The following is a 20,210-nucleotide window of genomic DNA, read 5'->3' as shown; positions in this document are numbered from 1 at the left end:
GGCAGGATTACCGTCTCAAATGCTGATGTCCCAAAGAAGGGGCTTAAACTTCACCATTTGCCAAAAGTGAATAAAAAAACTGGTTTTAACCAGGGAAACCAAATTTTGATGATCCAAATTTTAAAATCACTGTCCATTTTAAAAAACCCAAGTTTGAGAGGGGCCAGTTTTTAAAACATAAAATCCCAAAAAGGTGCTAAAAATTCAACAAGGGGGGGTTCATAAGAACCTCTGGAACCAAACATAAATCATTTCTGTTTTTTTTTTCTTTAAAAAAATTAAAACTTTCAATGCCGTCCAGGTTTTAATGTCTTCAAGAAACAACAGGATTTGGCTTGACTGAGAAGGCATCTTTCCCTCCCCTTTCACAATATCTAAATTAAAATCAGCATATCAATGGAAATAAAATTCCTGCTTTCTCAAGATGGAACCCAGACCAGAAACATAGGTTTAAAAAGAAAAAATAAAAAAACAAAAACCCTGAAACCCTTGGACCCCCATGACACCAGACAGCGGGATTCAAACCACCAAGACTTAAACCCATAGTCCTGTCTGCCAGATTTGATGTGAACAGTCCAGAGCACTACCACAAATGCCCACTCAAGTCATTTGCCAGGGGGGAATGTAAATTAAAACTTTTTAAATAGAGCCGACGTGAGCTGCAGACATGCCCTTTTGAGGGAAAGTGTCGAATCTTTGATGACGGATTTGGACTGTTTTTTTGGGAGCTCGTGAATTTTTAAAAGTGCGGGCCTCGGTTGATGGCCCTAAATGGAGACCATGGGGAATGAAGCTCTCCTCCCCCACCTCCCAAAAACTTTGGTCCAGTCAGAGTCTGTTTCACCCTCTGATCTTTTCGGGACACAGCTCACCTCCCCAAAACCCACACCCCCTCCTGTTTTTCCCCTTTCCTCCACCGTAGAGAGGGGGGAAAAGAAGAGAGGAGGTAAAGGGAAAGTTTTTCCCCTTAAATCATCACATCCAGAAAAAAAGAGCGGGCAGGGACTTGAGCCCTGTTCAGAGAAAACCAGGGGAGCACTGTGGACTCACCCAGCTTCCTTTCAGCTTCATTTAAAAACGTGTTGGAGTAAACACACACAGACCTGCAGAGACTTTTAGCACAAGTCTTTTTCCCCCTCTGCAGATTTCACTAAGAAACGGCTGAGAGTCCTGAACGTTTCTTTAAACTGCCCCAAACACTTTAGTGTTTGGATTTATGCGCCCCAGGGAAACAAAGATCAGCTGACAAAGAAACTCAGGGGTTACTAAATGTAACGCTGTTCCCATGATGTGGCAGGCTTCAGTCAGACTGTCTCAGAGCTGGGGTTTCAGTTGTTAAACAATTGTAAATGAATGACCACCAACTGTCTCTATAAAACTTGGAAGGGGCTGTCAGCGGGAATTTCCAGCTTTATTTCCGGACCCCTTTCAACACAACAACAACATTCGTTTTAAACACAACCAAACACATTGATCACAACCAGCTTCTGGCTAAACCTGATTGGTTTTGACTGTTGTTCTCTCCCCTGTCTTTCTGCCCCAAATCCTGAAGCCTGCCCTTCCTTTTCTCCTCTCACACTTCATTTGAGAAGCGGGGGTTTACGGGAAACACTGGACCCTTTGATACAACTGTTTTTTAGGAGAAAACGATGAAAGCAGCAGGGACTGACGGAACCCTCTACCACTCCAGGGTCCCCCAGTTTATAGTCGGGAAACTCTCCAAAAGATCAAGAAGCTGCTTCAAAATCTGAATCCTTCAGGTTTGAAACCCGCTCCAAAAATTTTTTCAGAGGGGGGGGGTTTTTGACCACAGCTGAGACCAGAGAATCAAAACCCTGATCTTTTACAAAACTGCATCAGCCCAAATCGAATAAAGAATAAAAGAGGGTTGTTTAAAAAATCCCCTTTTCTCCATGTCTGAGGGGATTTTTTGCCTTGTGTTATTGTGGTCTCCATCATTTCTTCTACAGACATAATATTGACAGTGTGAGGTGTGTAAAAGCCCCTTCCAGCACCCTGTGGTTCAGAAGAAGGGGACTGATACATGGATCACAGCGGGTTTGACCCCCAAATGAAATGTAGTGAATGATGATGAAACGCGGGAACCCCTCAGCCCACAAAAACACACCTCAAACACCTCCCATCTGAACACATGACTCATCTTTTGTGTGTTGACCAGTTTGAAGCTAAAACTTTAAATTGAAATAGTTTTTGCTTTAGATTTATTCTTTGGATTTGTTTTTCAGTTTTTTTCTCTTGAATCATCATGCCCCCAAACAAAAAAAGCTCTGAAAAGTGACGGGAAGGACGCTTCAACAACCAGCCCTTTTCTCCTTTTTATTCGTGCCCAAAAATAAATTCTTGGGTTATTGAAAGGTTGATAAGCAAAAGCAAAAGCAAAAGCAGAGGGGAAAGGGCAGAAAAAACGGGATCTGAAAACAAAACATTATTTTCAAACTGCTCATTTAGAACAAAACTCCAAAAAATTCAAAAAATATGGTGGATAGGGTTTTCCCAGACGGGGCCCCCCATCCTGTTCAAAGCAAAAAAACCTTTCTCCTACCAAAAAAAAATTCAACAATTACGGGAAAGGGGAAAGGGGGTTTCCATTGTTTAAAATTTCTTTTGAAATGAAACAACAGAACACTTAGGGTACGCACAACAAGGGGGAAATTTTTGGGTTTTTCACTTTGTTTTTGGTTAAACCAGGGATAAAATAAGTTTATTTTTTAATCTGTTACTTTTTTGTTTTTTTTATAGTTTTTCCCCAAATTTAGGGCCTTTTTAAATGATTCTATATGATTTTTTTTTTTTTTTTTTCTGTTTTTTTTTATGTTGAAATAAAGAAACTAAACTAAGTTTTTCATAAACTGAAACCAACAAAAAAAATAATAAAAAAAAATTTTCAAAATTTTAAATTTAAACCCCTGCTTCACCCTTAATCCAGAAAAACCCGACCCCAACAAATAACTCAGATTAAAACCCTTTTTCCCATCAACTTACATGAGCCAACAATGTCAAGATAAACAACTCAAAGAAAAAATTAAAAAACCCTGACAATTTTTTTTGTCCCTGACTTAAAATGCAGTTGGGTTGTTTAAACATTCAGTTTCTAAAAACAGTAACAAAAAATGAACTAAACCTCAGATCTCCAGTCAAACAGCCCCCCCCCCCCCCCCCCCCCTTGGACTCCCCCAGAAAACCACACAGCTGCTTCACTCCTGAACCCCTTCAGGTCGTCGTTGTAACCCGGGTTTCAATTTTTCAGATGGGAGGGGTTGGACTTCAGAGCTGAGACCAGAGAATCACACTGATCTCTGAAAAATTTGCAGTTCCTCAACCTGAATAAAGAAAAAAAGGGATGTAATTAAATCCTAAAATAATTCAATCAATGTTTTCCCAATTTTTTAAATTTCAGCTCAACATTACTGGTCCTAACACCCCTTTTAAGTTTCCATTGATTTTAACAACTAACAAAGAAAAATTTTCTACATTTCTCTGAGTCAAATCCCTTAAAAAAACTTCTGTGAAACAAACTCACACAATGAAAAAAAAGTTAAAAAAAGTGCCCCTTTGAATTGTTAGTCATTTATTTTGGTGTGCCACTCAAACATTCACTTAAGTTCCTTTTTGGGGGTTTTTAATCAATTTAAATTTTTATTGTGATTTTTACAAGACATTGATTAATTCCTTTTTTTTTGGAAAGGAAAGCAAGCGGCCCAAGGGCCCATAAGTGAACTAAGCGCCTGCTTGGGCCCCCCCCCGCGGCCACTGGGGGGCCCCCAAACAATTAACAAAGATTTTTTTTAGAATCAAATCAAATAAATTTTCATTTTTTTTTGCATGTATAAACTGATGATTTCTATACGATCACAGCTATCATATAGATTCATGTCACAGAGGGGGGGGGCCCCCCCTGTTGCTGATGTCGGCCTACCATTTTTTTAAAAAACGCCCAACGCTCCCGGGCTCCAGTAATGGGGGGCCCTTCCTGCCGTGCAGTGCGCACTGTGCACCCAAAAAGGCAGGAAGTTGGAGAAAAACAACGTGGGAAAGAAAGGACATGGGGAACAAAGATTAAAAAGAAAAGAAAAGGCCAAGATAAAGGCCCTGTTTGCTTTGTCTTGTAATGGAATTGGGGCAGGTGGGACCGGGTTTGGGACCAGGTGGGAAAAAAGGGGGGGGCCCAGGGTTTGGGGAAAACATGGCTGCTGGAAAAGAAGGGGGGGGGCCCAGGGGTTTTTGAATTTAAAAATTGGCTGCTGTGGGAAGGAAAAGTGTTTGACTTTTTGGGGTTTAAGGCTGAGGGAGTGAGGGGGAGCAAAACTTCATTTCACGCGGGTGGACGGGAAAATTTTAAAAAGGAATACTGGAAGTTTCTTTGTGTTTTTTTAAATCTTGTTAAATTTTGGGTGATGATTCCTTTTTGGTGTTTTAAAACCTGTGTCCCTGCTTTTTCTGAACGCAGCTAGTACTGTTAGGACACAATAAAACCCAACATATCGGGTATTTTAAATTTTTGGGATGGGAATTTAAAATTTTAATAAAGTGTGTATTTTAACGGGTTGTAATTAAGTTTTTTAAAAAATGATCTTTTTTTCCCATCTAGAGCATGGGGGCCACGAGCTGCTGCCCGCAGTGGAGTTTAAATTTCCCTTTTGGGTTTTTTCCCCGGTTTTTCCTTTGTCTAGTGGGCCCCTGGCAAGTGAGCCGGTATTTGGGCAAAGAAAAAGGGGGGTTTTGGGACTTTGGGGCGGACATTTTCCTTTTTTTTTTTTTTCAATTTTAAATTTTTTTAAAAACCGTTCTTTTTTCCCTTTTTTTCAAGAATTCATGTCATTTTTTTTAAGTTTTTGTTGATTTTTTAAATATTTTTATTTTGTGATTTTTTTTCTTGTTGCACAAAAAATTTAAATTTTTAAAACCCAAAACCCTAATGAATCAAAAGTTGTAATTTTTGTAAAAATTTGAACTGATCAGAGTATTTTTGACGGGGCTTTTTGGGCAACAAAATCAGCATGGGATTTTTTAAAAAACATGTCAAAAACCTGACAATAGGATAATCAGAGCTGAAATGATTTTTATAGTAGGTGGTGAAATTTTCAACCATAAATATTATTGGCAAAAAACGGGGGCCCCCAAAATTTCTACTTTACCCCGGGGCCCCCCATGGAGGGGGGGCCCCGGCTCGGGGGCATGGGAAAGTCTGATAAATTTTTGGGGAATCCCTTATTTTTGTATGTGTCCCACCCTTTAGTTACACCACAGAGTAACCCCCAATTTTTCCCATTTTAAACTATTTGAGAATACATTCTGAATGATTTTTTTTGGTTGTTGTATTTTCCCTTTGTTTTCACCAGCGGGGTTTGGCAATTTCACTCACATAAGCCTATTTCGCGCCTTAGCTGCCGCTTTATTCTCTGGGGGTTGTTTTTTTTTCCTTGAAAACCGATGCCGACAGAGCAACTCACTAGGGCTGAGAGAAAAGCATGAAAATGTTAATAACTCGTAAAAAATTCATTAAAACTTTTTTTCTTTTTGTGATAAATTTTTCCAGGGGGTTTTTTTGGGTCCCGGGACGCACGTGTCCATCGTTTTTTTGGGGTGAGAAGAAAAACTCCGGTGAGAAACCCAAATTAGCGTTAGCATAAAATGCTAGCAGCTGTCGATGATGGCAATTTTGCTCCCCCCTCATTTTAAATGGAAAAGGTATTTTTGTTATGTATATTTATGTTTTGGAGACTATGTTTAAAACCAACCGGAGACCGAAAAAAGAAACATGTGTAAAATTGAGGTTTAAAATCTCATGTTTTTTTGGGGAAAATTGCTGGTTAATAAACTATTGTTTAATGCTAGTTAATGTCACAGGGTTAAACGAGCAAAATTTTAAATGAGCTAAAACACGAAAGCCGTGTGCATTTTTAAAGTTATTGAGAGACATAATTAAAATGAATCTTTCCCAAAAACATGATTTGAATGGGGATTTCATTCAAAATTTTGAAACACCATGCGGGGGGAAAAAAGCTAAAAAAATGCGTATGCAAATTGTCAATGTGAAGGTTCACGTTCGTATGCTCTAAGATTAAAAAAGAAAGGGGAAGAAAATTAGATACTGGCGAGTTGAAAAAGATAAATGTATAAAGAGAAAAAAAGGGGAAATAAGAAAATATTTTAAAAACTGCTGCTCTATGCGGGTTTTGTTTTTTTGAAATTGATGGATTGTGATGGACCAAAAACCCCGGGAAACCAGGGGGGACGGGGAAAGCAGTAAAAACCCGGCTTACATGCTTGGGGGGTTGTAACGCGGAGGCAGCTTCATCGCGCATCTAGCTCATCCCCACATCAAACAATGAAAAAAAAAACCACACTCCCCCGGGTAGATGAACAGATACACCCAACTAATACACAACCATACTTTAAAGGGAAGCCCCCACATATTTTACATTGAAAGGGAACGCCGGGAGGACACTGACTAATTTGGGGGGGGGGGGGTTGACTTTGCTGAACTGTTTTGGGGTTTATTTTTTTTGGGCCCATTTTTTCCTTTTTTAAAATTTGCACTTTAAAACAGAAATTATTTCTTTTTTAAAAGCTTGAAACTGTTGGGTTTGTTGGTGAAAACCCTGGGGTGTTAAGTAGGTTGATTTTTTGGGGGTTTATAAAAAAAATAAAAATTTCCAGTTTTTTAGCTGAACTATTTGAGTTGGGGGAAACTGAAGAGTGGCTTCCTGCCAATAAATATTTTTTTTTTGTCACTGTTCGAAAACTGTTGTCCCGTGTCACAATATCCCCCTTGGTGAAACTTATCTTTTTTGGGCCAAAATTTGAAAAACTGATAGTAAACCTTTATTTCCCATGTACAGTAACAGTGTTACATATGGGATGTTTTTTGGGTTGTTTTTTTTTTCTGATATGTTGTTATTTTCAATAAAGGTGGTTGGGTTTCACATCATGGGGCAAAAGATAATTATTATTATTACCCAACCTGTTCATTTACACACACTGGGTTTTAAAAAAAAGGAAAGGGGGTGGGGGCAGGGGGCCCGGGCCGTACTTTTTTTTGACCACTTTTTGCTTCATTGATCACTTTTGTGTTTTTTTTTTGTAAAATTTTTGTGCAAAAATTAGTTTTTCGGGTTACTTTAATAAATAAATTTCAAAGTATTTGGGGGATTCTTGGCGAAAACTTTTGAACAGCGCCCAAAACTAATACAACACCCCTTGTCTCTGCCACTTTTTTTTTGGGTCGAGTCTCAAAAACAATTTTCAGTGAATTTGGTCTTGAACTAAAGGACATTTACAGTTTCCCGGGAGGAAAGTTGTGATGAAAAATAAAATTAATTCGGGTTGGATTAAACATATCAGTCTAAAACCCAGTAAAAACAGTGAACTGCCCCTCAATCTCCATCTACATTCTGGACCCCTCCAAAAAACCACAACAGCTCTTCCCCCTCCTAAAACCCTTTCAGGTTGTTCTCACTCAGTCCAGATTTTTTTTCAGAGGGGAGGGGTTGGACTTCAGAGCGAAAAACCAGAAAATCACAGCTGATCTCTGACAAACGCTTTTCAAAAAACCCCTGAATAAAAAAATAAAGGATGAAAGGGTTTGATGTTTAAATTTAAAAATGGGGCCCTGATCAATGGCGTTCTTTTTTAAAAATGGAGATGACTTTGTCCTTGTTTTTTTGGGGGAAACTTCATCGGCCCAGCCTTCTACAGCCCATCATCCAAAGTCTGCACAACATTCAGACAACTATTGATGTCAACAAAAAGTTTAAATAAGTTTCGCTGACCTCATTACAGATAAAATATCTCCGACCACCAGTTGTACTACAAACTTTGATTATTTTCTTTGATTCCGGGACCTTTTTTCTCCTGGATTTGGTGTCTCAGGGTTTTGTCTTTCAAATTTTAAAGGGGAAAATTTTAAACATGTTAAAGTTTTACCCCAAACAACAGCCCACTTTGCCCATAGGGACGATTCCAAGTTGGGGAGTTTCCCCTGCTTTTCCACACTGACTGTAAAGTGGTCTCTTCCTAAAACAAACTCCCACGTTGAGCTGACACTAATAAAACTTCAGCAGTCTGACGGGACACAATCAAATTTTCCTTTTTGGGGTTTTCCCCGCCCCTCCCTGCAGCCCCCGCGGGAAAAACACTTTTGGAAAAAACAAACAAATACGACTGGATGTGCTGAAGAACAAGATAGTTGGATAAACACAAAACACAACAACACTGTGGATGTTGTCCCCCCTCGGGGTCTGATTGGAGTCAGACTAAAAAGGGGGGTTTTGTCCACAAACCAGTAGGGGGACAGAAAGAATGTTATTTGACCCCAAAAGAACTCTTTTTAAAACGTCAAAAACATGTGAAAAACTGACTTGATGTGGTTTGATAAACCCCAACCCCCGTTTACAAAAGGAGATACCTGCTGATTTTCAGGAACATGATCCCTCCTTCATTTCAACTCTTTCAGCTCCTTTTCTACGACAGTCCTAAACAAGAGAACTCATCTAAACGGGGATCTCCTTTCCCTTCAAAAGCCTGAAAGAAAAGAAATAAAAACTGACCTCAGAGTCCCCCGTTTACATTTTGGGATTTCTCCTCCAGCAGACAATGCTTCCTCCTGAATCCTCCAGCTTGTTGAGAGTCGGGTCCAGATTTTTCAAAAAGGGAGGGGTTGGACTTAAAGAGCTGAGGCCATGACTTCAAAAGTGACCCCTCTGAGATTTTCACAGAAAACCCAGTCTGTCATGAGACAAATAAATAAAATGTTTTTATAATGGAAGAAAAACTTTTTTCTATAAAGGGTGATGTGTTGATGAGTGGCAGTTGGACACGTCCTTTTGGGACTTTATTGTCTCCACATCATTGGGGCTCATTTTCTCTGACTTGTTTGACGGGAAACAATAAATTGTAAACATCTCTCTCAAACCTTTTTTTTGATGAATGGAGACAAGCCCTGAGTTACATTGAGGCTTCCAACTGTCCACATCTGTCAGGGGATCTGACCCCATCATGAGGACCGGGATGAGACAAAAACGGGATTTTCCCTTCACTGGTTAATGGCCCTCGGGGAATTTTTTTATTTTGACCCTCAGGAACAGGGTGAATATTTCCAGTGAATATATAGAAATAGAAAAAAAAAAGAGTCAAATGTAATAAGGATTAGAAATAAAGAGAAGAACAGTTTTTAAAACAGCTGGAGAACATCTGGGACTAAAAACAACTGCCCTGAAAATTTTTTGCAGTAAACAGTGAAACACTCAAGAGAATGAAAAAGATTCCCCCAACCCTTTAAAAATTAAAAAGCACTAACAATAATCAAAATTTAAAGGGGAAATGTTAATGTATTTATGCCCCCTTTCCCGGTTTAAGCTTAAAAAAACCCAAATACAAGAAAAAAAACTATTGTAGTATTTTGTTGTGTTTGTGTGCCCTCTCCCCCCAAATCTCCTTCCTCCATTTTGATGGCCCCTCCTCTGACCTGCAGCTGTTCCACTCAGGTAATCACTGATCCTGTTAAAGATGGAGGAGAGGGGGGGCCCCCGGAGAGAAAAGAAAAGCTGGCCCACAGTGGTGGAAAGCGTGAGGCTGCTTTTTTCAACATTGGGTTTTCTACTTTTCTTGGGGGGGAAAATTTTTCGGTCCTTTTTTCATGGGAAAGGGGCTGATTGATCTGTCTTGTTTTTTTTAAAACCCCAGGTTGTGGTGGCGTCTTTAGTTCGGGTTTTCCATCAAGATTCAAAATAGTTTTTTTTCCCCCCCGAGGGGTGCTGTTTTGAGTTTTTTGTGTTTTTGGGCCGGGGTCTAAACTTTTTAAAAGGATAAATTTTTCTTTAAAGCTTGGAATGACCCTGCCCAAAAAACATTAAAAAGATTTTTTGGAAAAAGTGGCAGCACATAAAATTTAAGGGGAAAATTAAAATTTCCAAAACCCCCCCCAAACCATACAATTTAAAAAAGATAGCATTTCATTTTTGGGGGGTTTAGAATATGGAATGATAGGGAGGTGGAAATGAAAATGTCCAAAAACCATCAGACTTTTTTAGAAACAAATAAAGGTTTTTTTCCCCGGGATTTGGGGGCGAAAATAATTTTTACAACTTTTTTGAGACTCCTTCTTTAATTTTATTATTTTCTTTCTATCTTTTTTTTCATGTATTTATTTCATTTTTCCTCCCACATTTTTAATTGTTTTATTCTTGAATTTTCTCTGGTTTTCCTCTGGGGGGGTGCAATCTTGGGGTTGTTCCTTCTGCCGTGGGGGGGGCCGCCCCTTTAGGTCCAGGCCATTTGGGCCCTTTTTTATGTTGCCAATTTTTGAGGCACGAAGGCCATAAAATAAAAGGATGATGTTAAGTTGACGTCTATGATGTTTTTAATTTAAGGACTAATGACACTTTGGGGATTTAGTCTCAGGAAAAAACTATCAAGCAGGTAAAGAAACATCCCCCTACACTATTTTGTCTGAAATAAAAAATATTGAACGACACCCCTACAACAAACATCAAATCGGGTTTAAAACATAATATACAGACACACTGGGAAAAAGTCCCCTCAGCCCCCAAAAAATAGCAGCATGTTTTAAAATGGGGCCCCAGCATTCTAAACTTAGCCCCCTGATTGCTCCTCTCATCCACTCTCCACCTACAGTCAAAAAACCACGGCAAGTTAGCCCCCTTTGTCCCCTTTTTTCTGCCCGACAATGTCCTTAAATGTACACTTTCCCCTGTTGCAGAGGTCCAAATGCTTCATGAACGACGTTTTTTCCCGGGGGGATTTAAAGGCCGCAAAAAACATCACTGTGTTGTTGATTCCGCTCCAGTGACGTCACTGCTATTCACAAAAAGTTTGAAGAAAATAAATGTTGCCTATTTTTTTTAGAATTTTAGACAAAATTTCAATCAAAACATCCTACTTAGCTTTTTTTTGAAACATTCAAGACATTTTAATCCAATTAAGGCCTTATTTTTTTATGAATGAATTTTAGTGCCTTTTTTAAAACTTTTTTAAGGTTTCCCTGGGAACCCTGTTAAAAAACTCGACAAAGGAAAAACCCTTTATAGCAAGATAATTAAAAGTTTGTTTCCCGGTTTCAGTTTGATACCGGCACCCTTTAAAAATGGGGCAAAGTTTAAAACGACATAAAAGTTTCGGTAAAAAGGGAAAAACTTTTCTAACGGTAACAAACTCGGCTTATTCTCCCCTTAATTCATCACACACCCCTGACCCATCAACTTTTTTTTCTCTCTTTAGTGACAATTAACATCAAAAGTGCGTTTTTTTTAAGTCCCCCTGGGTTTGGGTGCTGATAGATTGGTGTCAAACGTTATTCTAGCCCTTTAAAAAGCGGTTTTATGCCAGGGCCCAAACAGATCCACCCCCCGAGGGGTTGAAACCAAAAAGAAACCAGAAAAGTCATCAAAAGACGGAGTTTTTTTCTCCCAAAAACGCTGGTGATGTTAAAGCCTGTTGACAGTCGTGTGTGTCTGTTTGTGTGTGGGGTGTGTGTTGGGGTATTTGTAAAGTATTTTGGTGGCGGGTTTTTTGATTCTTTTTTCCCTTTTTTTGTAATGTTTTATGTTTTTTTTGTATGAAGCACTTTGGGGTTTTTTTTATGGGAAAGGGAAAAGTGCTGTATAAAAAAAAGTTGGGAAACTTTAAAAACAAAAAATTATTTTGATTATGTTTTAAATTTTTTTTGAATGTTCCCAATAAAGAAAAGTTTTTTTCTTTTTTTTGTGTTTAATGACCCGATAAAAAAGGGGAGAAAAAAGGGAAAAACTTCACCTGGGCTCTCTCAAACTAGATTATTTAGTTTTTGTTCTACTTTTTGTCCTTTTTTTGGAATTGTTTTTTATTTTTCCCGGGAAAAAGATGCAACTTTTTCCCCTTTCTTTTTTTGTGTTTTATGGTTTCCCAAAAAAAATCAAAAATTTTTCTGGGTTTATGATTTACATCAAAGGGCCACCGAAACTTTCGCAGTTCCTCACAGCTTTTTATAGGGCTTCCCTCGTCCTCCTTTTATGTGTTGTACTTCATCAGGTCCAAATCATCCAGAAACCCCCCCTCTGACCCTCTGCAGCATGGGAGGGCCCGAGCTGAGCAGTGGATATCCGAGAGTTCCCTTTTTTTGATCTGGCTCTGACTTCAGGAACTCTTGGGTCTCCTGATGAAAATGAAGGTCGTTCCCCTCCATCAGACAGTGAAGATGTTGATGCTTTCCCGCAGGAGAGATTTTAAACAGTGTTCATCCTTTTTCAAAGGGTTTTTGATGGTTCTCTGGGGATTCCTGAAAAGGGTTTTTTCTCTGACCCAACAACCTCCTAAGAGTCTCTGGTTGGACTCCCGAGAGAGGCCATGAAAAGCGAACTAACAGGTCCAGGGGAAACCCTTTTTAAATCTCCAAAGGGGTTTTTAAACCCTGACTCTTTTTCAGAAACTCCTCCAGATTTAGTTTTTTGTAGTTTTTTTTTCCCCGGAATCCCCCGAATCCCTGCTTCCCTTTTGGTAAAAAGTGGATCTGTAAAACTGCAGCCAGAAACTCCCGAAAAGCTCAATGGGCAAGCAGAAAAACCTTGTCCTGGTACAGGCCCCTCTCCTCCTTTTAAAAACTGTTTTGAACACCTCCTGAATTTCACTGAGGCCCGCTCTGATATCGATGCCCCCACTCTGCAGGGCTGATTTTTAGAAATCAGGGTTTTCCCTTTTAGGGACTGATCAAAAACCCTTTTTCCAGAGACTTAAAAACTTCCTGCCCCTCTAGACTCCAGTGGTTTGGGTCTGTCTGGTCCGGGTCCTCCATCATACTTTGACCTTTTTGAAATTTTGGGGGCCCGAAAACCCCCCAAAGTGGATTTACATCTCCGTCAGGGGCCCCTTGGGGGACTCTCCTCCCCCTCGGTTTCCAACACATTTTCCCCCAAACCTGGGAGCAGTGATCCAGCAGAAGACTGGGATGTGAAAACATGATTTGGGGGCTTCGTGATTTTCCCTTTATGTGGGAGATGATGCGCTGGGCCCCTTTCCCCACTCTGAACCTCTTTCCCGAAGAAATCCCCTTCTGGGGGTCGTGAACCCTCTGACCTCTGTCAACCATGTCCAAAAAACACTCAGGAGGGATCTGATTGCTGCTGCAGGTCGTGGGGGTTATCCAGAGGCGAGCAGAGGGGAAACAGTTTCCCCCTGATGGGGTTTTCAGCAAACACATCCACTGAGGAAAAACTCGTAACATCAGTCAAAAGGGTCTCATCTTTTGGAAGTCCAGGGAAGTTTGACAAATCATCCAACCAACAAAAAATAACACAACCTGGAAGTTTCAAAGCTGGGAGTTTCCGCTTCTTTGGTTTTGTGAAGAAGTGATGAACAAGTTCCCCCCAAGGGTGAACTTTCCCCTCTTCCAAAACATTCAGCTCCCCTGAAAGTCAATGGAAATATAAGAGGGTTCCTGGTTGGCCTTTTTTCTTCAGCCCAGTCCAGAGTGAACTTTTTGTGTTAAGAAAAGTTTTCCCCAAAGCCACCCCCTCCCTTTGTTTAAACACCCCTTCTGATTGGTCCCCTGCTTCCATTAGGCTTTTTAAAAAGGTCTTCTTGCCCGAAAGGTTGTTTCTGGGCTGTGTGGTTTTTTTTTTTTTTTTTTTTTTTTTCCTTTGGAACCCTGGTTTTCCCCCCCCCCCCAATTTTTTTTTGGTCTGGGCCCTTTTTAATTTTTTTTCATCATTGACCCTCTGCAGTCCCCCCTCTGTGAGGGGAGTTCTGTTAGATCTCATTCAGAAGGGGGGTTTAGTTTCCAGCTTTAGCAATCCCCCAAACACACACCGGAAATTTTTTCCTTTAGACAGATTTTAAAAATTTTCGTCCACAAACTGCAGGGGTTCATGTCCAAAAAGAAAAAAAAAAAAAAAAAGAAAAAAATGAAAGAATAAACTCTCCAGTTTAAAAAATTCCAAAAAAAAAAACAAAAAAAAAAGTAAAATTGTTCCTAAAGAATGAGTGGTGAATATATCTTGGTTTATCTCTTTTAGACATTAGTAAATGTCTCTTTTCCTTTTTCCCCGCGCTTCAAAGTTTTAAAAGAAATCCCCCTTACGCTCTGCAGACGGTCCAGCCAGCTCCTCCCTTCCCTTCTCCTCAGGAAAAATTCACCCGTCATCTTCAGGAATAAATCCCCTGCTCCTCCTCTGCCTTAATCCTCACCCTCCAACACCTCCTCATCCTCCCTCTGACAAACTGAGGGGATTCTGGGTAATCTGGGGCCTTTAGATCCTTTTGGATCTTCTTTACCCCCCTTCTTTACAAAAGTCATATGTTTCCTCCAGCACTGGGAAAAGAAGACCCAAAATGAATGACACAAGCAAAATGAAACCAAAGGAGACAAACATCAATCCATGTTGGGGCCCCACTACAATCCACTGTCTACAAAAAGCAGCATGGGCATTATGGAAAGTAGTTGTTGTACATTTACAGACCAAAAGGGTGGAGTCCAGCTGTTCTTTCGCCCCCTTGGGGGGAGACTGACCACTGAGAACCTCTGAGCTCTGCGGTGGCCCCTGTGGACCAATTCCCTCAAAAATTACTTTTCATCCATTACAAGATTGGGAAAAAAGATTGAAAAAAATTTTATGAAGAATCTTTGAAGGGTTTGGGGCGAAAAGGGGGAAAAATCATCACGTCAATCCCTCCCCCAACCTGAAGGCCCAAAATGGAACAACTGGGGGGCAGGTTTCAACAAAAACCATACACAGCAAAAATAAACCAAACAGAGCTTCATGGGAAAAGGCCAAGGAAAACACCCTTTCTGAGGGAAAAAACATAAAAAGGAACGACTAAACTTTTCAAAAACGACCTGGGCAAACCACAGTCCTTCTGGGAACATGTTTTGTGGGCAAAAATGAAAAAATAATAAGCTTTTTGGGAAAGCACACCCAACAGTTTGTTTAAAAGACGGCGCAATGACGCTACAAGGAAAAGAACCCCCTAAACCAAAAAGTTAAGCATGATGCTGGGGGGCTGCTTTCTGCAAAACGGTTTCTGGAGGGGCCCTTTAACGTATCACAGGAAACCCTGAAAACAAGAATTAAACAAGAAATTTTTTGAGCGAAATGTCCCCAAACCCCGTTTTAAGAAAAAAATTGGTTTTAAATCAAAATATGGGGGCCTCCAGCAACACAAAGACCCCAAACACACCTCCAAACGTAGGAATGGGTTTAAAAAGGAAAAAAAAGGACTGTTTTAAAATGGGCCCCAATGAAATCCTGATCTCAATTTAAAATCCTTTTGGGATGAGCTGAAAACCCGCCACTGGGGAAAAGAAAAACCCCCCCAAAAGGTTCCCAAAAGCTTTAACAATTTTTCAAAGAAAAAAGGGGGGGAAGTAACAGCTGAGAAAAACAAGAAGCTTTTAGATGCTTTCAAGGGGAAAGGTTTTTGGGGGCTGAAAACACTGCCCCAAGGGGCACAAAACAAATATTAAAAAGGGGGCCCTTTTTACTGTTTTTAGTTTCTTCTTTTAAATTACTATTTAAAGGTTTAAAAAACTATTTTTTTCCCTTCCCAAAAAAATTTTTTTTTGCCTCCCAAATTTAAAAAATCCCCAAAAATAAAATTTGGGACTTTCCATTAAATTTCCCGAAGATATTTTTTAGGTTTTTGCAAAAAAAAAAAAGGGGGGCCAAAAATGGACCCACTAAACCCCGGCCCAGCAATGCAAAAAAATTTTAGAACAAACCTAAAAAGGGCCCGGGGTTTAATATTTTTTGACTTTGAAACAGTTCAAAAAACTGAAGAGAAATTTTTTTATAAAAAATTGTAAATAAAATAAATACTTCAAAAAAAAAAGCTTCCAAAAGAAAAAACGTAAGTACAAAGGGCCCCCAGCCCAAAAAAGGGCGTATTTTGCTCCTATAAATTTTTAGACAAAAATGAAACCCTTGACCCGGGTTTTTTTCTATACTTGATTATCTGGGCCCTTTAATTTTGGGTCGACTGAGAACTGTTTTTTTTTTTTTCTGCCCCTTAGGGGGCGCTTGCGGCCCAACTTTCCCTGGTCTGCCCTTTTTTTTCTGACAGGGGCTACCGTTTTGTCAAAGGTGAACCCAAATGCAAAAAATCCCGCCTATTTCTCCACGCTCTCTGTGTCCCGGCTCTGCTCACCTTTTGTCTCATTGACAACCCAACCAAACCCCCCCTGGAAAAGGGAAACTTTCAGGGGGCCCCAACCCACAAGCAAAACCAATTTCCACCCTTTTAATTTTAGGAAACCCCCCTCTGATGTCTCCCCGCTGTTTTAAACCCCAAAAGCTGATCCCCTCCCATACATTTTATTTAAAATGAAGAGTTTTAGGCTGCCACACACAAACACAAACATGCGTGCGTAACGCACACTGTTTTTCTCACACAAAAGGGTAACTGTGGGTAAACTGTGCTAACCTAGCAAAATGTTTTAAATGTGGGTTTTAAATGTACTAGCTGTGCTAAATGCTTCATCCACAGCAATTTTTTGGGTTTCGCCTAAATATTCAACAAAAAAGAGCAAACTGCCATCTTTATTGAGAGGGTGAAGGGGAACCCTGTTGTTGGGGGCAGTGTTCTTGAAAAAAACCTTTAAAAAAAAAAAAAAAAAACCCCCTGCCCCCACAGTGTCCTCTTTTTCCCGTTGTTTTAAAAGCTCAGTTTTTGTGTCAAATTTAAACTGCCCATTTTAATTTAAATTTTCCCCTGTGGATCATTAAAGTCCGCAAGTCCCCCGGTCTAATTTAGGTCCCCCCCTTGGCCTCGTTCCCCGCCCACCTTTCTAAATGGAAAAAGTGTTTTAAAATGGGGGGGTGCAGATGGTTTAAAAGGTGGGCCCTGTAAAGGAAAAAAAGTTTAAAATCTACACTACAAAAGGGGAAAAAAACAGACAGAAGACACAACATTTACTGACTCTTTTCCTCTTTTTGGAAACCCGAACCACGTCCCCTTCTTTAAACTCGATCAAACCCCCCTTTTGATTGGGCCCCTCTTCAAAGGGCACACAGCTGAGTCCAGTTTCCCGGGCCAGGGCCAGGTCCCGGTCCCCTCTAAAGGGGATCTGTTCTCCTTTAGAATAAAACCCCACAGATAAATGTTCATGGTTTAATAAAAACCAATGAGAATAAATTAAAAATAGAATTTTTAGAATAAAAGGATTAAAAAAAACATGTTGAATAAACTCAGTGATGTAAAAGTGATTAAACCCAAATTTAAACCCCCAAAAAGGAGGGGACCCTGAAAGAAACCCTTTGCCCTCATGGAGGACAGCTTCCCCCCCCACTTTTTTTTTTTTTTTTTTTTAAAAAAAAACCTTTTTTTTTTTTTTTTTTAAAAAAAAAAAACCAAAAAAAAAAAAAAAACCAAGGTTTTTTTTTTTTCCTCCTTTTTTCAAAAAAAAAAAAAAAAAAAAAAAAAAAACCTTTTTTTTAATAAAAAAAAAAAAAAAAAACGGCTTTGGAACCGCCCCCCTCTTCAAGGGGGGGCCCCCAAACACCAAACTGGGTCCGGGTCCGGTCCGGGGCCCCGGTCAAAGGGCCAGGTCCAGGCCCGGTCCAGGGCCAAGGGGGCCAGGGGCCAGGGGCCGGGGCCGTCCAGGGGGGTTTATGGTTTTTTAGGGGGGGCCAGGGGGCCAGGTTTCCCGGTCCCGGGTTTCCCGGTTTTTTGGGTTTCCCCGGGCCAGGTCCCGGTTCAGGTCCAGGCCAGTCCCCGGTCCCAGGTCCCCTCCCCCCCCTCCATCTGTCCTCCTCCTGTTCCATGCCGCTGAATTCACCTTTCCCCTCCACCTGAACATCAACTGAAATCATTCCTCAGTAAAAAAAAACCCGCTGGGTCCTCCACTGAAATTGGGTCTTATTTTAAAACAGCTGCTGTACTTCAAATATCACCACTAGATGGAGCCAAAGGAGGGCACACATGAATGCGTTCACGACACTAGTCTGACTGGAAGCTCCAGCTCATTAAATTCCCGTCCGGCATTTTAAAAATGGGCCCGCCCGACCCGATGATGCAGCGAGGGTTTAACAAATTTAAATTTCGCTTGACAAACCAATAAAAGATCTTTTCAAAAGACTCTTTTTTTTTTTTTTCTCAAAATTAAACATAATGACACAAAGTCCCCCCGTGGTGTTAAACAAGCGGGTCGGGAAATTTTTTCGAAATTTTCATTAGTTTTTTCTCCTCCCAAAAAAAGTACCATAACCCCGAAAACCCGGGAAAAGTGTCCCGGAAAGTGAATCCCTCCCCACCATTTCCACTTTTTTTTTCGAAAATTTAAGTGAAACAAATAAAAACAGCTGCACATGATCATGGGGGCCCCATTTAGTAAACAGAAAGGGCCAATATGGACGCCCAAACTTTTATATTTGTTTGATTGTGCTGAGACGGTGTAAATATTACTCAGTTATAGATAGATCATGTTTAAGAACAACCCCTGCTTATTTTGTAAGAGGATGGGTCCCTATACATAAAAAAACAACACAATCAAAGGGAAATAAATAAAAATAACATATAGAGCACTTTTTTAGAAGCAATGCAACTGAAAAACCTCCAAAATTTAATTTAAAAAAAATGAAAAAAATAAAAAGGCATCAAAAGATTAAAAAAGAAGAAAACCAGAATCATTTAATTTAAAGGATTTTCTTTCCCCTTTTCCGTTTAAATACTAGTTTTGGCTCAGTTTTAGAAACAAACAACGTCTCCCTTCTGCCTCTTTGGGTTTGGGTTTAAAGGGCATGACCGACAAAGGGGTGTTGTCTTCAATTTAGTTTTTTCTCTCTCTCCCAAAACTTTCAGGAGAATTTTCATCAATCTTCAGCCTACTCCTGGGTCTATGTCCGGGGCCGCCATAATTTTGGGTTTCTGTTTAAAACCCCATTGGTCTCCAAAAAATCCCCTGACAGACATTTTACAAATTTCCTTTTTACCTCAAACGAAATAGTCCTGAACTAAAAACCCCTGATTATAAAAAAACTGAGGGTTAAGAAAGGGAAAAACCTTTTTCCTTTTTGAAATCATTTCAACCGTTTATTTTATGAAGTAAAAAGTAGGAGGATGAGACGAAACAACACCGAGGGGCACCTGATGGCCTAAAAGCGGATTTTTAAAAACACTCCCGGATATTTTTAATTCTTTTTTGAATTCAGCTCCTGTGAAAGGAAAAAATCGGTAAAAGTACTTAGTTACTTTTAAACCCCTTTACCCTGAGGCCCAAGAAGAAAACAAAACCCCAAACTGCTTCAAAATTTCCTTTAGACGGAGACAAAAAACTGAGTTTCCCTCCCTGGGGGAAGTAAAATGGTCATTTAAAAAGTGAATAACGGGATCAAAAAAAGTGAAAAAAAAACGAAACCAGAAAAACAGAGAGAGAGAAGAGGAGGAATCGACACAGAAAAAAAAATTCCAAGTCCCGAAAATGTCCCAAGACTAAGAACTATATGAAAGTTACATAAAAGATAAGATCAGAATCAAATCAAAAAAAACCCCCCCTTTAATTTAAACCCAGAGGGGCGATTAGGAAGGATAATCCAAAGAAAATAGAAAAATATCATAAGCTAAAAAACAAACTGCGTCAGAGTTAGGAAAAAGTGACTTTTTAGCTTTGGGGGACAGCAGTGTCCTGTCCTGGGGGGGTTTTTTGGCTCTATTCCCCAACATTTCTTATTTTGCCTCGAGTGTTTTTTTTTTCCCAAAAGGATGAAACAGGGGCAACATTAACTGACCCCCCCGTTAAAGAATGTAGCTTTAGAATACCTGGCTTTCAGTGAAGCAACACAGGCAGGACACCAAGACCCCAAACCCCAACGTCACTGAAAAAGCCACGCCCCCCCCAATTTAAGGGAAAAAAAGCCGAAATTGCTACCCCTGTGTGTTGTTTTTTCAAACTATTTAACTCTGAGATTGTCCAAAGCTCCAAAAAAATTCCCTTTTTCCCCTTTAGGGCCCTAAAATACATAAAAGAAACGGGTGGACAGTGGTTTTAAAAACTGTGGGGGCCCTGATAATTGATACGTGCACAAAGTGTTCACTTTTTCAATTTTTAAAAAATGAAGCTAACCCTTAGCAAATATCATCACATTTTATTCCTCACGTTTAACAACAACCCAACCCCAAACCACAAGGGGCAGGGGCAGCACATGTCAGGGGGAAAACAACACATCCTCCGGGGGGAAAGAGAAATAAATCAGCAGTCAGTCCAT

This window comes from Mugil cephalus, chromosome 8 (genome assembly GCF_022458985.1).
Source record: "Mugil cephalus isolate CIBA_MC_2020 chromosome 8, CIBA_Mcephalus_1.1, whole genome shotgun sequence".
NCBI classification, from domain to species: Eukaryota; Metazoa; Chordata; class Actinopteri; order Mugiliformes; family Mugilidae; genus Mugil; species Mugil cephalus.
Note: the sequence above shows the minus strand (reverse complement) of the source record.